The sequence below is a fragment of the Suricata suricatta genome, chromosome 3 (genome assembly GCF_006229205.1).
Source record: "Suricata suricatta isolate VVHF042 chromosome 3, meerkat_22Aug2017_6uvM2_HiC, whole genome shotgun sequence".
Lineage (NCBI taxonomy): Eukaryota > Metazoa > Chordata > Mammalia > Carnivora > Herpestidae > Suricata > Suricata suricatta.
In genome coordinates, this window is record NC_043702.1 from 105,042,479 (window position 1) to 105,047,743 (window position 5,265).

The following is a 5,265-nucleotide window of genomic DNA, read 5'->3' on the forward strand; positions in this document are numbered from 1 at the left end:
TTAAAAAAATAAAAATAAAATAAACATAGTGCTTAGACACTTACGTTTACATAAGTAAACGTAAGTGCACATAAACAGGTTTTCGTCATGAAATGAAGTCGTTAAGATCATGTTCTGTGCAGGCAGACTACCTGGGTTCTAGTCCTCACTCAGCCACTTACTAGACTGGTGACCGTGACCTTGGGCAAATTGTGTGATCTCTGTATGCCTTAGTTTGCTCATCTGCAATATGGAATTAATAGTGTGGTACCTACCTCATGGGGTGTTGAGAAGCTTAAATGAATCTTCTGTGAGACAGGTACTATCACCCATTTTATATTCACCATTTTCTCTTTTTTAAAAAAAATTTTAATGTTATTTATTTTTGAGAGAGAGACAGACAGAGTATGAGCAGGGAAGGGGCAGAAAGAGAGGGAGACAAAGAATCTGAAACAGGCTCCAGACTCAGCTGCCAGCACAGAGCCCCACACAGGGCTCGAACTCACAAACCACAAGATCATGACCTGAGCTGAAGTCAGACGCTTAACCACCTGAGCTATCCAGTTGCCCACTATTTCTCTCTTAAACGTGGTATCTACTTATCTAGGTAAGCTCACCTGCACACTCAGGAAAGTGGTAGAGTGTGCTGATCCTGTCCTGTGTTGTTTTCTGTCATAGTATGAGGTATCTAAAATGCATTGCTCAATACCGGGGGCATCCTCACTTCTTAGATCCCCTGGGTTCCCTGTGTCACAGCCAGTCCCAAAGGCCCCCAGCTGTGGCTGTTGGTCAGGCTGCCCCTCTGGAATCCCCACCTCTCCTGTTTCCAGCCTCCCCTCTTCAGACTGTGCCTTCTGGGCACTCTAGAGGGAGGACACAGCCCACCCCAGACAGGAGGCTCATTCAGTCAGCAAACAAGCCTCCAGCCATGGTGACCCATTGACATCCCTGCAGGGACCCTCATTCCCTGTACACACCCACTCCCCACACTCTACATCCAAGAAGGATGAACCACCCTCCTATTGGACTCCAATCTGCATCTACACCTGGCCCTTGCTTCTACCACTGTCCATTTTGGACTATAAAGTGTAGGATCAACTCTAGGCTGTCATGACAGCCACGACCCCCAACTGGACTGGCATCTCACTGCTCCTGGCCACCAAGGCATCCTGTGCTTTTTCAGGGTCCTGACCGAGCAAGTTTCTTCCCTAAATTGTACCTCAAATTCTTTGTCCATAGAATGGAAATGTTGCATGAAAAGACCTCTAGTGCCCTTGACATGCCACATCTAAGACCCTGCCCTGGGGCTTACATAGACTTTAATCCTGTTATATGTCCCTGGAGAACTTCGCCTTGCTTTTGGACTTTGGCAGAATATGATGTCATCCTCCACCCCTGGTGGCCTGCTGTCAGGTTTCCCTTATTTGGAAACAGCCCTCACCTACCCAGTGTCATTATCACAGTAAATCACCCAGCATGGACAGTACCAGGTGACTAAAACAGCTTCAACACAAACACTGATCCTGAAACACAATCAAATAGAGACCTCCCCCTTAAAAAGGAGAAGACACCTCAGAACTGAAAAGATAGGCCACCTGTGCATTGTTTCTGTATTCTGAGTCAGCCTCAGCCTGGCCACAGTGATGCTATCAGCCTGGGGCACCACCTTACTACCTGTGGTGAGTCCCCGACAGACATATCCTGGACTAGAGCCCATGTTGAGGCTGGACCAGCCCTTCTGACTCCTGTTATGATTTCAAAATGCACCTCAGCAACAACCATCAGGGAGCTTTGGAAAAACAAGGTTTTTTAATCACTGGTGCTGAAGAATTTAAAGCACATATCAGGGCCCCAGACAAGGTTTTGGGTGGAGAGAGGACAGAGGAGGGATGGGATACGGACCTGGGGTTGAGGGTGTGCTGCCTAGGGACCCAGGGATTCACTTTTTATTGGTGAATCTAAAACACAAGAGTGAGAATTAGGGTGTATGAAGAAAAAAGCAGGGTCACTCACAGGGTGAGTCATCTCTGTTAGCCAGGGCTTACTAAAAAGGGAACTTCGTCTGTGGGGCAGCCTGAAGTCCTATAGTTGGCAGTATGCTTATTCAAGATGAATGTCTGACATGGATGTTTTGGCAATCAAAAGCTTAATGTCAGGCACTTACATTACAATAAAAAAAAAAAAGCTAATTGCCAGGCACTTACACTACAGCAGGTTTTAGCCTTATCTTTATGATTCAGCTGTAAGCAAAGACCTTGGGTGGAGCCAACCACCACTGGCTGTCACTGCACTCTAGACATCTGGATCTGATTCCGCTACATGGGGATAGCAGCTCCCACCCCTTCCCGGAGTTATTGAATAATTGTTTCCTGCTTTGTTGAGCTACAATTGACATATAACATAGTGTAAGTTTGAGTTATATGTATATTTTGTGAAATGATCACTGCCAAAGGTTAGTTAATTAGAGAACTTTTAAGATTTGCTCTCAGCAACTTCCAAATATACAATACAGTGTTTTTAACTACAGTCACCATGCCTTATGTGTATTACAACCCCAAACCTCATTCAGCATGAAACTGTAAGTTTGTCCCCTTTGACCACCTTCACTGTTTACCCTCTTCCCCAACCACCACCCTTGACAACCACCAATCTGTTCTCTGTTTCCATGAGTTTGGTTTGTTTATATTCCACATACAAGTGAGATCATACAGTATCACTTAGCATCACTTAGCATAATGCCCCCTATGCCCATGTTCCAAATGACAACATTTCCTTCTTTTTAAGATTAAGTGATATTCCATTATACATACAGACATATAATGGGATATCACCTATGGGGGCGAGAGGCAGAGACAGAGGCAGAGAGACAGAGAGGTCATATCTCCTTTACCCATTCATCTATCAATGGACATTTAGGTGTTTCCTTGTCTTGGTTATTGTAAATAATGTTGCTATGAATATGAGGGTGCAGATATCTCTTCAAGATAGTGATTTTATTTCCTTCATATATATACCCAGATATGGAATTTTTGTATTATATGGTAATTCTATTTTTTTAATTTGTTTATGTTCTTTATTTTTGAGAGAGAGACAGTGGGAACAGGGGAGAGAGGGAGATAAAGAATCCAAAGCAGGCCAGGCTCCAAGCTAGCTGTCAGGACAGAGCCCGATGCGGGGCTCGAATCCACCAACTGCGAGATCATGACCTGAGCCAAAGCCAGAAGCTTAACCAACTGAGCCACCCAGGCTCCCCGGTAATTCTATTTTTTTATTTTTTTAGGAATCTCCATTCTGTTTCCCACAGTGGTTGCACCAATTTACAGACCCCCCCATTACGTGTGAGGGTTTGCTTTTCTCCACATCCTCACCAACACTTTGTATCTCTAGTTTTTTCGATAACAGCCATTCTGACAGGTGTAAGTTGATATCTTACTGTGGTTTTGACTTGCATTTCCCTGATGATTAGTGATGTTGAGTGTGTTTTCATGTACCTCTTGACCATTTGAAAATCTTTTGTAGAAAAATGTCCATTCAGGTCCTTTGCCCATTTTCAAATTGAATTATTTGTTTGTCTATTTACCTTTGAGTTATATTATGAATTCCTTACATATTTTGGCTAATTGCCACTTATCAGATATGCGGGTGGCAAATATTTTTTCCATACCATATGTTGCCTTTTTATTTTGTTGATCATTTATTTTGTGGTGCACAAGTCTTTCCGTTTGACATAGTTCCACTTGTTTATTTTTGCTTCCATTGCTTATGCTTTGGGGATCATATCCAGAAAATTATTGCCAAGACAAGCATTAAGGAGGTTTTACCCTATATTCTCTTCTAGGAGTTTTATGGTTTCAGACTTAAGTCTTTAATCCATTTTAAGTTCATTTTTATGAGTGGTGTAAGATAGGGCTCCATTGTCATTCTTTTGTATGTGAATATCCAGTTTTCCCAACACCATGTATTGATAAGACTGTCCTATTTCCATTGAGTATTTTTGGCTATCTTGTGAAATATTAGTTGGCCATATATGTATAGGTTTATTTCTCAGGCCTGGATTCTGTTTCATTGGTCTAAGTAAGTTTCTGTTTTTATGCCAGTATCATACTGTTTTTTATTAATATAACTTTGTAATTTTGTTTAAAATGAGGAAGTTTAATGCCTCCAACTTTGTTCTTTCTCAAGATTGCTCTAGGTATTCAGGGTCTTTTGTGGTTCTATAGGGGTTTTAGGATTTTGTTTTTTATTTCTGTGAGAATGTCATTAGAATCTTGATAAGGAGTATATGAAATCTATAGATTGCTTTGGGTAGTATGAACATTTTAACAGTATTAATTCTTTCAATCCATGAACATGGAATATTTTTCTATTTATTTGTGCCTTCTTCAGTTTCTTTCATGTGTGTCTTACAGTTTTCAGATCTTTCACTTCCTGGGTTAAATTTATCCCTAACTATTTTACTGGTTTTACTGCTTTTAATGTAAATGTGATTATTTTCTTCATTTCTTTTTCAACTAATTTCTTCTTAGTTTATCAGAATGCAGTTTAAGGAGGCAGTACATGTAGTTCTGCTCTGTTCAGGATTAGTAGAATGGATTCAGCAACTTAGCAAGGTGAGCTTACCCTCATAATGTAGAGTGCTTTGCTGTTTGGGGTGAGGAAGTGGTGTTGGGGATTGGCATTTATTTTTTAGCAGCAAGTGGATGTTTTTTAAATAAAAATAATTGGGTGATTAAAATTAGATGTTGTAGGGTTGGTGGTGGCTGTGCTCAAAATGATCCTTCAGGGCTTTCTGACTGTCAGACATCACTCACAGTGCTCCTGATTCCCTTCTATTAGGCACTCCTTTATTTTGGGTAGAGGATGCTCTTCCTGGGTTGGTTTCCTCAGAACACCCCTGAATTCCCTGTAGAGATTGATAAGGGACCTCCCTGCCAGGAGCCATTCAACTGGGTTTGCCCAAGGTCATCATCCTCATGGGCATAAGCCAGTGAGATTGCCCCGGATGGACTTTTTTATGCTAATAATATTTTATTGAGGTATAACTGACATCAGTAAAGGACATAAATCTTCTGCTGGATAAATTTTGAGAAATGCATACACTCATGTGAGTTATCATCAGATGAAGACAGAACACTTCCACCATCAGAGGGAACCCCCTGTGTCCTTTCTAACCACCCTCCCCCAACCCCCTCTCAGGCAGTTGCTGCTCTAATTTTTATCACTCTAGATACATTTTGCCATTTTCAAATGCCAGTGGAATCATATAGTACATTATCCCTTTTGTCT